The sequence below is a fragment of the Misgurnus anguillicaudatus genome, chromosome 7, assembly GCF_027580225.2.
Source record: "Misgurnus anguillicaudatus chromosome 7, ASM2758022v2, whole genome shotgun sequence".
Lineage (NCBI taxonomy): Eukaryota > Metazoa > Chordata > Actinopteri > Cypriniformes > Cobitidae > Misgurnus > Misgurnus anguillicaudatus.
Genome location: NC_073343.2, coordinates 12,435,768 through 12,450,542, shown reverse-complemented (window position 1 = coordinate 12,450,542; position 14,775 = coordinate 12,435,768). Strand labels below are relative to the sequence as shown.

At 42.2% G+C, this 14,775-nt stretch overlaps 1 long non-coding RNA gene across 1 annotated transcript; it reads left to right on the top strand.

Annotated features, from left to right (window-relative positions):
- Window positions 1-8,432: 8,432 nt before the first annotated feature.
- LOC141365268 (uncharacterized) lies at window positions 8,433-14,059 on the top strand. The gene is made up of 2 exons (XR_012370480.1): window positions 8,433-8,547; window positions 11,224-14,059. It is a non-coding gene; the product is annotated as an uncharacterized lncRNA (long non-coding RNA).
- The last annotated feature ends 716 nt before the right edge of the window (window positions 14,060-14,775 follow it).

The following is a 14,775-nucleotide window of genomic DNA, read 5'->3' as shown; positions in this document are numbered from 1 at the left end:
GAGACGGCGCTCGAGGATTCTACATGCGAGCACTGCGCCGACCTCCCGATTCGAGTGCTCAAGAATAGGAGAGCCGTTGCTCGAAGTCTCGCCGGGGATGTGCCCGCCGCCTACGATGACGGTGGTAGCTCTGTTTGCAGCGTTCCCCCGCCAAAACCTCCCATCGTCTTCACGAAGGATGCTTTCCGCCCCCCTTCTACATCTCATGTGGCCATCTCTTTTGGAGTGACGGAGGAGGACGACGACAACATGTCCCTGTCGGCGTCGACTAGCTGGTCGGAGGCGGAGCCTGAGCGTCCGAGTCACATGGACATCCAATCGGAGCTCTCCAGAATTATGGAGTTGGCGGCAAAGGAGTTGGATCTTAGCTGGACCTCACCCGACGAGCCGGCTAAGTGCAAATTGGATTCCTGGTTTCTCCAATCGGGCCGCCAGCAGGCCGCTCCGAGGAGGAAGACACCTTTCTTCCCTGACGTTCACGATCAGGTCTCTAAATCGTGGTCTGCGCCCCAGTCGGCGCGCGTCCATGCTCCGGGGATGTTTTCCCAGGTCGATGGGGGTGAAGCCCACGGTTACGTGCGCATTCCCCCTGTCGAGGAGAACGTGGCAGCGCACCTCTGTCCTGCTTCGGCAACGCTCGGCGCTGATCGCGGACTGCCGTCGAAGCCGTGTCGGATGACGGCCCACCTGGCGGAAAAAGCCTACTCGTCATCCGGGGAGGCGGTGGCAGCGCTCCACGCTATGGCCATTCTCCAGGTCTTCCAGGCGAAGATTTTACAGTCGCTGGACTGCGCCGTCGATGCGGATACGGTCCATAACCTCTGCGCTGCCACGGACTTTGCGCTGATGGCCACGAAGCTCTCCACTCAAGCCATCGGAAAATCCATGGGATTTTTAGTGGTCCTTCACCGTCACATGTGGCTTACCCTAGCTGAGCTGAAGGACAACGAGCGAAAGGCTTTACTTAATGCTCCAATTACTCCCGCCGGCCTCTTCGGTGACGCCGTGGAGTCCGTTGTTGAGCGTTTTTCGGAGGCGCAGAAACGCTCGAGAGCTATGAGCCAGCTGCTCCCCAGACGCTCATCTTACCAAGAGACCACCAGATCACGTTCTACTTCTGCCCCGCGATCAGCGCAGCGTCCTTCTAAACAACCTCAGGCTGGCTACACCGCACCCGCTCGTACCGAGCCTGACGCAAGACAGAGGGATTGGCAGTTCCAGCCGAGGAAACGTCACGGACGTGGTCGGAGCCCTCGACGCGGTGGCGGGCAGCCTCAGGTGAGGAAGTCCTCTTCCTGACGAGAAGACGGAGAGGAGGAGACCGCTCGTGGAGAGGCAAGCGTCAATGCGACGGGTTCTTCTGCCCCCCTCTGTTCCTGTGGGCGACAAGTTCAGTTATGTAAATGTTGTTTGTGTGAATGCAAATGTAATATAGATACAAACATCATCACAAAAAGAGCTATTTCCTCCTCACAGCCCTTATGCAGAGACGGATGCCCTGCCGGAAGGCAGCGCGAGTTTGCAAAACATACAGAGTGCTTGTCAATCAAACTCAAACACCGCCAACGAGCCGTTAAATGAGAACCAGTTTCTACGCACCGTTCCTCCGCCCACACCTCTAACGTTGCAAAGGGACGGCGCGAATGTAGAAAACACGTTGCACGCGTTAACGCACCGCCCGCTTCGCCCGCTCAGCCAATTTCTAGACGTGTGGAAAGCTATCCCCGGCGTGTCAGAGTGGATATTGAGCATAATAGAGCACGGTTACTCTCTACAGTTCAGACGCAGACCGCCCCGTTTCAAAGGTGTGGTATCGTCATTAACAGCACCTCAAAATGTCCCAATCCTGAGACAAGAGGTACAAAACCTACTCGCAATAGGAGCGATAGAACGAGTCCCTCACAGCGAGTTAGAGAGCGGTTTCTACAGCCGGTACTTTCTAGTACCCAAGAAAGACGGCGGATTACGGCCGATTCTAGATCTGAGACCCATCAATCGCGCGCTACGCAGACGTGCATTCAAGATGATAACCGTGAGACAGATCCTAACGCAAATTCGCCCTGGGGACTGGTTCGCGTCGATAGATCTAAAGGACGCTTACTTTCACATTCAGATATCCCCCCGCCACAGGTGTTTTCTGAGGTTTGCGTTCGAAGGCACGAGCTATCAATACTCCGTTCTCCCGTTCGGACTAGCTTTAGCCCCACGTACATTCACGAAATGCATGGATGCAGCTCTCTCCCCCCTCAGAGCGAGTGGGATGCGCATTATGAATTATCTGGACGACTGGCTGATTATGGCTCAATCGCACGATCTGTTGATCAGTCACATAAAAGCATTGCTTCCCCACTTAGAGTCGTTAGGGCTGCAAATCAATGCTCAGAAAAGCAAACTCGTTCCGAGTCAATCCATTTCATACCTGGGCGTTCGGTTGGATTCTACATCGATGCGTGCTCATCTATCACAACAACGTGTAGAAACATTAACGCTGCGTCACTTCAGACCCGGCCGGGTTGTCCTCCTGAGGGAGTTTCAGAGGCTTTTGGGTCTAATGGCGTCAGCCGCCCCGGTTTGTCATCTAGGATTGCTTCACATGTGTCCATTACAGATGTGGCTAAAAGATCGAGTCCCGCCGAATATGTGGGCATCGACGTGCATGCGAATTCACGTGACACACAGCTGTGTCAACACTCTGAAACCATGGCACGATCCAACCCTTTACAGTATCGGAGCCCCCCTAGGTCAGATAGCCTCTCGCTTAGTGGTCACCACGGATGCATCGAAATCAGGTTGGGGAGCAGTCTGCCAGGGCACACCCGCGTCCGGTACGTGGTCAGACCTGATGAGAGATTGGCACATAAACCGGCTGGAATTAAGAGCGGTAATGTTAGCGCTCAGGACATTTCAACCGCAACTCGAGTGTCAACATGTTCTAGTGCGGACGGACAACACGACGGTGGTTTTTTACATAAATCACCAGGGTGGTATTCTTTCGAAAGCCCTATTCGAGCAGGCAGCCAGCCTCCTACAATGGGCGGATCGGCACTTGCTATCTATCAGAGCAGCGCATATTCCAGGCGCTTTGAACAAGGGCGCGGATATGTTATCGAGGAACGGCCTTCCCCACGGAGAATGGAGGCTTCATCCCGACTCGGTTCAGCTGATCTGGGACCAGTTTGGGAGAGCTTCGATAGACCTTTTTGCGACGAGCGAGAATACGCACTGCCCACTGTTCTTCTCGCTCACGGACGCCCTGCTGCAAGGGGAAGCATTGACGTTGCGCTGGCCAAAAGTCAGTCTGTATGCCTTCCCTCCTATAGAGCTCATACCGCTAGTATTGTCAGGGAAGAAGGAGCTACGGTGATTTTAGTCGCGCCGGACTGGCCGAACCAACCATGGTATCCGGACTTGAGAGAGATGCTAATAAGCCCCCCATGGCAGATTCCCTTGAGGAGGGATTTGCTGTCTCAGGTAGAGGGCTCAGTCTGGCACCCCAACCCGGAACTGTGGAATCTACACGCTTGGAAGGTGAGAGGATCGTAGATAACACGAGCGAACTCTCGCGTCGAGCGGCGTTCACGCTGACTGAGGCACGTGCTACGTCTACAAGACACTTGTACGACCTTAAGTGGAAGGTGTTCGAAAGATGGTGTCATAGTAACAGCATTGACCCGTTTAATTGCCCTGTGTCGGATATTGTACTTTTCCTGCAACATAGAATGGACGCCGGCAGCTCGCCGTCGACGCTAAAAGTCTATGTGGCCGCTATTCCTGCGTTACGCCCCCCCTTGGAGGGACAATCAATAGGGAGGAACGCGCTCGTCGTTCGATTCCTAATAGGCGCGAGAAGATTAAGACCACGCCGTACCCCTTCGGTACCGCCATGGGATTTAGACATAGTGCTGAATGCGCTTTCTCGGGCACCGTTTGAACCGCTGGAGTCTAGCTCTATCAAAGATCTATCCATCAAAACAGCCCTTCTTCTCGCCCTAGCTACAACGAAACGCGTTGGGGATTTACAAGCGCTCGCTGTCAACGAGGACTGCATGCGTTTCGGTCCGGCTGACTGTAATGTTATCCTAAGACCTAAGGTTGGATATGTACCCAAATCTCTCTCCACTCCCGTCTTTGCAAAGACGACGCTCGCATACACGGCGTTACCGCTAAGGCTGTTAACTCTGTGATGTGAATCTACATTAACTGCAATTTGCCCGGCAAGGCCGTGCTATTTACTACTCGCGTTTTATTTACTTTTCGTATTTACACCCAAATTACTTGTCTTTCTACCCTAGCAGTGTAGTGATGAGGATTCACGTTCCTTAGGTTGAGATATGCAAATTTCATACCTCGGGAATATCGCTACCTTATTGGTCAGACACGCCCCCCTAGGGGTATGGCCGCTGCGTTTCAGAATTTTATTGGCTGCTTCTTTTACTACGTAGCGTTGCTGGGCTGGCTCCCCGCTCTCTCGCCGTGTTTGAACACTGTTCCCATAGCGTCAGCGGACGCAATGTCGAGAGACCGCTCTCGAAAGGGAACGTCTCGGTTACTATCGTAACCTCGGTTCCCTGAGAGACGGGAACCAGACATTGCGTTACGCGCCGAGTTCGCGGTTAGCCATCTGTATTTTCGTTCAGTCGAGAATACTGGCGCTCGTCGCTCTAACACCGCTTTTTATACGCTTCTAGTGGTCACGCGGTTGGCGACGATTGGCCAGTGCCCTCCAATGGCGTTGTTCAATAAGATTTCAGTGTCTGGTGAAGTGGGAGGAGTTAACCCGTAGCGTCAGTGGACGCAATGTCTTGTTCCCGTCTCTCAGGGAACCGAGGTTACGATAGTAACCGAGACGTTTTCAGTCCATAATGGCGGCCGCGCCGTCACGTCATGGGGCAACTGTTGCTATGGAGCGTTCTATTGAGTTTCGCCTCTTGGGCTTCTATACCCTTTGGTAAAAACTAGCAGCAGTCTCCTAGTAAGCAAGACTAAGCAAGGGTTGAGAAGAAAACTGGCGTTATATTGAACCAATCAGAATAGAGAAAACAATGAGCCATCAGGTGCCTCATTTCATAGCCCCGCCTTCCCACCCGCGCTTGTAAACTCAAATCAGCGAGAGAACCGCGACAAAACTGCAAGCGCAGAGGGACCAGCAGATGCCGGGCCACCCCAGGAAACAGTCCTCCTCCATATGCAACAAGTCATTTACAACTGTTTTATTTTACACACAGAGACAGATTCTGCGCGATTAATTCATATTTGCCGTTCATGAATGTGTGTTTTTCATTGCACACCACTGTTTGCAGACTTGCAATGCTTTTGGCAGTATTTCAGCGCAAAAACCGTGCAAAAAGTGTAAGCGCGGAAAAACTGAGGTCAGATGCATACAGTTCATACTTATTTAGTGTAAATATGAGGTTTCAGTTTTACAAGAAATGAATTACACTTACGATTAACAGTACTATGTTGCAAAACTTGTTTTCTTACGCTTGCAACCTGATCCACACCTCCACAAAATTGGTTTTGCGCACGCAAATCTACTTTATGCTTGCAATGTCACGTACACTCTCACAAATATCCTGTGCATGCAAATCTTTTTGACGTTATTTTACCCTCATATATTATCTCCCCTCATCAGGTATGGACTATGACTGTTACAAAAATGTGTGTCTAAGATGTTCAAACATCACAGAGAAAAGTGATATTGCTCAAATTGGTAAAGTTATTGTGTTTAGCACTTTAAAAGTTTGCTCCGTTCAACTTGTATATTACTCAGATTGAACACGTGCGCCATTCTAATGTGTTCACGTGGTCTTTGAGATAACGTGTTAAAAATAATATGTTATATGTTGATATATATGAAGTTTTACATTATATAATTACAGATGATAAAGTTTTAAAGAGAGATTGAAGTTGTAAATGGATTGTTGCAAATGTATTTTAATAGTAAAACACACTTAAATCAGATAACTATATACATTTATGTTCATCTATAGTGTTAATTGTCTTGTATGAACAGTGTGATAAAACAATATGATGAAAAGATGTGTTTAAATATAGAGTAAAAGAAATATGATTCTCTTGTTGTAAACAATAGAGAAATGTTTGATGTAAGTTTCTATTTTCTTCTAATACATACCATGTGACTAATGATGCTAAAGAAACACTGTCATTTTCAGATTACCTTTAGTGAATTTATTCATGTTTATTTGAATTGATTAATTCATTTGCTATATAACAAAATGTGAACACTTATATTTCATTCATGTTTATTTGTATTGTGTGAAATAATTCATGAGACACATGTTGCATTACTTGAAAAAGTTTTATTGATTTATCAGAAATACACAGACTCCTTGTGAAGCAGCAGCTCCGTGCCTTGTGTGTTTTCTCTTACATTATTATCTCCCCTCATCAGGTGTGAGGGTGCTACATCAGCATCTGGGAATTCGATCAACCCGCCTAGTTGCACAGTTATTGGTGAAATGGCACACGAGTCTTAGTGCAACGGAAAGAACTTTGTTGTCCAAGTATCGCGATGGTCTCTGTGAATCGGAGCCTAAAGACTCTTTTCCTTGTTTGTTTTTCTTTCAGTCAATCTGGAAGAGGTTTCTGGAGTGTTTTTAAAGACTGTTGATGAACTGTGTGAAGATTTCTTTTCTTGCTCCATTTTTCATGCATTTGTAAGATTGGAGGTTTTATTTCTGTTTTTAGGAAATATTTTTCAAAGATGCAATGAAAATTTTACTACGGTGTCTTTTATTTTGGGTTTTAAATATGTGATGAGGAAAAGATTTGTATGCCAGTTGTTGAATTTTGTTCTAGGCCAAGCAAAATTGGCTGTGTACATAAGTAGGAAGAAGAAAGTTGAACAAAATTTGAGACAGAATGTAGTTGCAATGGTTTCAAACATGGTGAAAGCAAGAATATTGATTGATTTTGCATATTACAAACTTATGGATGACCTTATCACTTTTGAAGGTATTTGGTGTTACAATGAGGCTTTGTGCTCTGTATCTGAAGAAGGTGATTTGGTTTTTGCACACTTATTGTGAGTTGGTTTTGAACTTGATCTTAATATTTATGTACATTGTAGTGTAAAAATACTGTGAAATGTATTTGTAATAAAAGTTTGTTAAAATTCAATTCTCTCTCTCTCTCTCTCTCTCTCTCTCTCTCTCTCGCTCGGCAAGTTTTAGTTAACCGTAAACGTGCGGCATTTTAATTCAGTTAAACACAGATTTTATGTTGCTGCTCTAATTTTAAATGCATATTGGAAGGGAGAGCTGTTTTTTTCTTAATGGGTTGCTTTTCAGACACTATTTTAGATGAATTCCGTTGTGTTTTCCCCCGTGAATTTTTCTATATCGCGAATATAAGACGACCCCCTATTTTTTTTACCTATTTTTAGGACAAAACACCTCGTCTTATATTCCGGTATACTACAATGTCAGCTTGCTTATCCCTTTACCTTCACTTTTTAAAATCTTTCCATCAAGCTACATCAAACCATTTTCAATCATCAGTTCCTGCCTGCCTTCTAAAACCTACTATTTAGCAATCTAAATCCATTATGTGACATGTTAATGCTGCGGCTGAATGACAGTCTGCAATGCACACTTGGCGTCAGTGGATTTCACACACGTGTAAAAGAAAAGCTTACTTTTATGCACAAGCTACGTTTGATACTTTTTCTCTATGTCTAAATGTTCACTCCCCGCAAGTCTAACTTTCATTTTACAATGCAGGGACTGTAACCAGAGATAGTTATAAATACAGTAATCATTACTTTATTTAGGCAGAATAAGTTTGTTGTGGTTTTCAAGCTCGTTAATGTTAGCGGTCTTCCACTGATAGTGACATTAGCTTGTCTATGACGAGACATAATTTAGCAAAGGATAACGTCACACTGCAAATTGTAAAACATAAATTTTCAATATAACAGGCTAAGGAGAGATGATACATCTCATTGCTTTAACTGTCACGCTATTAAAGAAATACTTCATTCACATTGTCAAAAGTTAAAAGGACAGTCAGTCAACTACACTGTAACAACGTAACATTACTAGTTAATTCCGCTTCACTCTCGGCTTATTTAACAGCAGCAAAACTGGACATGATAGTCACAAATTCTGTCATGCTTATTTGAGTTAAGAGAACTGATGGGGATGTTCTTTTAATTGTTATTCAAGCAATGTATGTCTCGTGACCAACTCACCATCAACTAAACCGCTGTCGTCTCTGCCCTACTCTGGCTGGATCAGCAGGATGTGTGAGGTGTTATACATGAGTGTTGCCAACAGGGAGTTTATACAATGCCCTCTGGTGGACAAACTATACAATGGCAACACTCATGACCTTCAATTCAATTCAATTCAATTCAATTCAATTCAATTTTATTTATATACCGCTTTTCACAAGTGTTAATTTTTGCAAAGCAGTGACATCGCTTCTATGCTGCTGCTTCTCCATCTCTTGCCACCCACAGCTGGACGGAAGAGGACCAAAATAAGTCCAAGTGATGCAGTGGACAAAATGGTGCATTTTCATAAGGTACACTATTATGCCTCAATTGTAAATTCCAGGCAATTTTTTAGTTATATGCACTTGATAGATTTTCCTTTCTATATGTTGCTTTTAAAGGACAAGTTCAGTATTTTACACTTAAAGCCCTGTTTTCAGATCGTTTATGATAAAATAGAATGATTTTTACTGAAATTTCGACATATGCGGCTGCCCCGAGGATTTTTGGGTGTTTGCTGTTTCACCTCCCACCTCTATAATGGCTGTGTATGTGCACTGAAACAATCCTTCCTAAAATGCATTAAACTTTCGTTTACAAAGACGTAAAACTCACCGAATGGTCAGGGGTGTTTACTGATATGCTCACACAAAAATCGCTGCAAAAGATGCTTTTCAACAAGTGTTTTAGCATTCGATGTAAACTTGTGGACCTATTTTTCCAAACCCCTCACACCCGTATATTCTTCCGCTGAGAGCTTGAATAATAGACACTACAGCCCAGTTGGTGGCGATAATCCACCTTTGCCAATTGCAAGAATACAAAGAAGGTTCCTGGCGCAGAGTAATACCGTACCTCACAGCACATCTAATACAAGTCAATGGAGTTGGACAAAAACTACGATAAAACCTGTTGAAAAGCATCTTTTGCAGCGATTTTTGTGTGAGCATATCAGTGAACACCCCTGACCACTCGGTGAGTTTCACGTCTTTGTAAATGGAAGTTTAATGCATTTTAGGAAGGATAGTTTCAGTGCACCTATAAACCCATTATAGAGGTGGGAGGTGAAACGGCAAACACACGAAAATTCTCGGGGCAGCCGCATATGTCGAAATTTCAGATTCTGAAAACAGGACTTTAAAGGAGCATTTCACCCATAGAAACATTTATCTTTATTGAAAGTGTGTCATATTTGTAGTGGAAATTAGGGCTGTGTATCGCCAACAATTCCCCGATACGATACGTATCCCGATACAAGGGTCCCGATACGATGTGCATCACGATACAAGACTACTTTGAATTACATTTTTTTGTTCAGACTTTTGTAACATAATTATTATTATTATCTGTTTATTGTACATTGAATAAGCAGTGTTGTAACAGTTGTGTTTTTGCCATTTATTTATTAGCTTTTGGGGTCACATAGAAATGCTTAAAATCCCAGAGTTAGTACTTATGTTTTTTAAAGCAGTTTTACAAAGGTAGTGCCTTACTCTAGGCATTATATTTGTCTCTCATTTAATTATTTTATATCTTTGAACATATCTATAAACATCCAGTCAGAGTTAATACTATTTAGTAGAAATCAGATTATTAATGTGACAGCTATAGTTTGAAGTAGCTTTGTATCTCTAGACGTACACTTTTCACATGCAAATCTTTGTTCTTCTCAAATGGGTTAGTACTGTTTTATAAGAGAGTGGCTAATAAAGCCCTTTGCTGTAGTATAGGTTAAGATATCTGCGCTTTCATACTAAACTCATTGATTTTAAATATGCGCGCGAGCGAGAAAGAGAGAGAGTGCGAGTACGCGGCTCGCTATGCAGACACGTGCGCCAGCCAGACAGACACGCAAAGTGAAACTATACCCCGCTACCTTAACTCTACGTACTCCACGGGACACATGCGTCCTTTCCATATGGATCAACAGCGTTTCGTCACGTTACTTTCAAAAGTGCATCTGAATCGATACGGAAGGTGCTGTATCGATGCGCGCATCGTCATGCGTCCATGACAATGTATCGTCGTATCGATATTTTGAACACAGCACTAGTGGAAATGTAACATACATTTTGAATTTGGTGCCTTTTTGACAGAGAAAAGGGGTGTTTGTAGTCTCACTCCCTCAACAAAGATATAGCACTTCCTTCTTTCAATGATGCAAAATGATGATTTTTACATAATTGAAAAAAGGAAGTGCAACACTGAAATTTGTATTTCTCCTGCATCAGTGCCAACTGAGGAAATGATGCATGACCATTCAAAAACATGACTTGGGTTCTAACTATACAAAGATTAATGCAAATGGGTGAAGTGTCTCTTTAAGTGTAAAATACCGAACTTGTCCTTTAAGTGCATCGCTAAAAGCGGTTTCCTCCAGTGGTAACGCACCATTATGAATGGCAGTAACCATTTTACTTTCACTTTTAAATTAGCGCCAATTAGGGGGCAACAATTGCTTGAGTGTTGGGTTAATTATTATTCTTAAGTATAAAGACAAACTCGCCTAAATATGCACTTTAATGTTTGCTTTAAACCAAATCTTCCACCATTGTCTTGTCAGACCGTGAGGTAAAATCTGACTCCTGCTGTTGATATGTGCTGCGACTCTCGTTCAGCTTACACTGCATGGAGCAGACATGTACAGTTTTTAATTGTAGTGTAAGTTCTAACTGAACTAAATTATTTTTATTAGTATACAACATCAAAACGATGGTCGGGGCTGTGGTGGTCAAGTGCACGTAACCGGTGTTGCGGCTGAACACCGGTAACACCGACTATCGCAGCAAGTCTAGTTCCTTCCAAATGAAGTGGTATTACTGACCAGTATGTCCCAATTATTTGGGAGGAATGTTTTTTCCAGTGATGCAAATGATCTTAAATCACAGGGACAGTTTACAAAGTCTATTACATTAACATGGACCAGCAAGTACCAGATTCTCTTGAAGATGTACACATTTATAATAATTTTTTTCTTTTTCTTTTAGTCATGCTGCAGCATCAATGAATATGTGCAGGAAAGAGAGGGTAAACAACCGTACATCCTTGCAGTTGGCCGAACTCGGAAGACGATTGATACCTTCTACATCGCCGTTGACAAACAGCTCATCCTCTGCCAAGCCACCAGCTCATTGGGTGCTTTTGATGAACTGTTTAAATCCCACTACGTTTTTAACTTGTCTTATGACGAGTCCTTGGTCCATTTCTACACTTTTCTGCAGACAACTGTCTTCAACATTGATGTTACCACAACAGATGAGTCTCCAAGAGTTCGTGAGTTGCGGGCCAAACTTTTAAATGACATATGAATATGTTCAAATGTTTCATTTGTCATGCATTGCATGCTACCAGCCAGGGACTAATAACTCATTTGCGAATCGGCCACAGTTTCTATCCAGGCACCAAGTTTAAGTTAGTTTGTGCACAAGATGATTGTAGGCGTCAGTTTTCAACATTTTCAGGTTTAAAAAACCATTTAGTTAGTGTTCATAAGTGTTATTGTCAAAGTGGTGATGCAGAAACCTCAGAGTCATTTCAGGCTGATTTTCACAGTTTACAAAATAGTACAGAAGTTGCAGGAACAAGTGTTATGCAGAGCCTTGATGCTGGGTTTTTTGACAACAATGGATCTGGTCAAAGTTTCACAGAAAACACAAAAGATATCTGTGCAACAATTATTGCCAAACTCCATGGTAGTGGTATGGCAAATAGTATAGTTTCATCAATTGTTAGTGATTTGGAAGAACTTGCTGGTGGACTGCACTCCCAAGTTAAGCACGAAATTCTGTCCGCTGTGCCAACAGATAACCCTGTAAGATCTACACTGGAAAAGAGTTTTGAGAATTTTGAAAACCCATTTGTAAGTTTTAATACTGAAACTAAAAGAATGAAGTATTTCAACAAAAAATGGGGAATTGTGGAGCCAGTGGAAAAAAATTTAGGAGTTCGATTTGATACAAGGCGAAACAAAAATACAGGTACTTATGATCAGGTCCCAGTGAAAGACACTTTTGTTTACATTCCAATTTTGGAAACCATTAAATTTATCTGCCGCAATTCTTATATTTGTGAACTACTTTCAAAACCATGTGTATCAAAAGACAGATATGAAGACTTTTGTGATGGAAGTTATTTTAAGTCACATCCATTGTTCTCAAAAACTCAGACTTCTTTGCATATTCAACTTTACTATGATGACTTTGAGACTGCTAACCCACTGGGTTCAAAACGTGGTGTTCACAAAGTTGGTGCTCTCTATTTTGTCCTCCGAAATCTGCCTCCAAAGTTAAACTCCATATTGATGAACATTCATTTGGTTGCATTGTTTCACACGGAAGATGTGAAAAAATATGGCTTTGATCCTATTTTACAGCCTTTGATTGATGACATCAAAATATTGGAGAGTCATGGCATTGATTTGCCTTTCTCATCTGAAAAGGTCTATGGCACTATATGTCAGATAACTGGGGACAACTTGGGGATGCATGGAATAATGGGTTTTACAGAGTCTTTCAGTGGACGTCACTTCTGTCGTTTGTGTTTGATTGAAAAAGATGATTCTCAAAATGTTTACAAAGAGGATGACCCAAAGATAGTCTTGCGTGGAAAAGAGCTTTTTGAAATGCACTGTAGTGAGTTGCAATCAGATCCACAAAAGATGTGTGTGTTTGGTCTAAAGAAGAATTCAACTCTTAACAGCCTAAACTACTTCCATGTTTGCCACAACTTTTCTTTGGACATTATGCATGACATACTTGAAGGGGTGGCTCAGTATGAGATAAAGTTACTGTTTGAATATCTCTCTGAAAATGTTTTGTCAAAACCTGGTCTTCTGTCACGAATCTATGCTTTTGACTATGGCTACTTGGAGCGCAAAAATCGTCCGACAAGGGTCAACTTGGACAGTATAGGCAATAATATTGGACTCAACTCTATTCAGACTCTTTGTCTGGTAAGAAACATTCCTTTGATTTTTGGTGACATTGTGCCAGAAGGAAACCAGAACTGGACTTTGCTGTTGCTCTTATTGCAAATAATTAACATCATATTCTCTCCATCTATTACACTAGGCATGACTGTGCATTTGAAGCATTTAATAATGGAACATCATGACTTGTTCAAACACTTGTATCCAAGTAGAAACCTGATTCCTAAACATCATTTTATGCTACATTACCCGTCTTGTATTCGAAAAATTGGACCGTTAATACATATGTGGAGTATGAGATTTGAGGCAAAACACAGGGTTTTCAAAAGCACACTTAAAAACTTCAAGAACATCACAGTATCACTTGCCAAAAAACATCAAATGTCCATAGCATCCAATTGGGAAACATCTCGTTTAAACCATGTTGAGTACGGACCTTTGAAAAAATTTAATGTGGACAATGATGAAAATGGTGAAATGTTTGCCCAAGCCCTGCCCGCTGTAGCAAAAGACATTTTCTCTACTAACTGGGTAAAGATCAGTGGGGTAGAGTACAGACCCGGGTTAGTAATTTGCAATGGTACAGAACAGGAAATGCCTGTGTTTTGCAGAATTAAAAAAATGCTTTTAGTCAATAGTGTGATCTACTTCATAGTGAACAAGCTTATGGTTGACCATTTCAGTGAGCACTTTCATGCCTACAATGTGTTTGAATGTGATGAAAAAGATGTGATAAAAGCAGACTGTCTTCAAATTTACAAGCCTTTTGACTTACAAAGTGCTTATGGTGGAGATGAAAGTCTTTATATTGTACCATTATTTTCTCTGTAAATGTGCATAGAGTTAAAGTTGTGTGGTGCTTGGATATTTGCTTTTATTAAAAACGATGAATTCTTCGTAAGTTTCTTTTTTCTTGTAGTGAAAAAGCATTTTCAGAACATTGAATGTAACACAATTGTCATGAATACACTTTAAGAGTAAGGGGGTAACACTATATTGAGTTAAAAATACACTTTAAAGTGTCATAAAATAACACTGTGAATATTAGGAATTAACACCCCGAGTGAAAAGGAATAACTCATGTTTAGTGTAAAAAGAACTCTTAAATGTGTTAAGAAACTACACTCTGAGTGTTAAATTTGTAACACTATTATGGTGTTAAAATATTAACACCATCCAAAGTGTTATTTTAACTCTGAACTGGTGTCGATTATATAAACTCTGGAAAAGTGTTAAATTTAACACTATGGGAGTTGAATTAACACTGACGTTTTTGCTGTGCAGCTTTACATGAGAAGATGTAGAGGAGAACACAGAAAATCAATAGATAATATAAGAAGTAGAGATAGGGGCTAAGGTTAAACCATACAAGCGAGCATATTAATAATGTAACGTATACAGTAAAGTGATAAGTTAAGCCAAAGTTGGCTGAATCTCCCTGGGAAGAAAAACCCCCCTAGGAAAAAACCCAATGGGAAAAACTCCTAGAAGGACAAAAACACTTGGGAGGAATTAATATATATATATATATATATATATATATATATATATATATATATATATATATATATATATATATATATATATATATATATATATATATATATATATA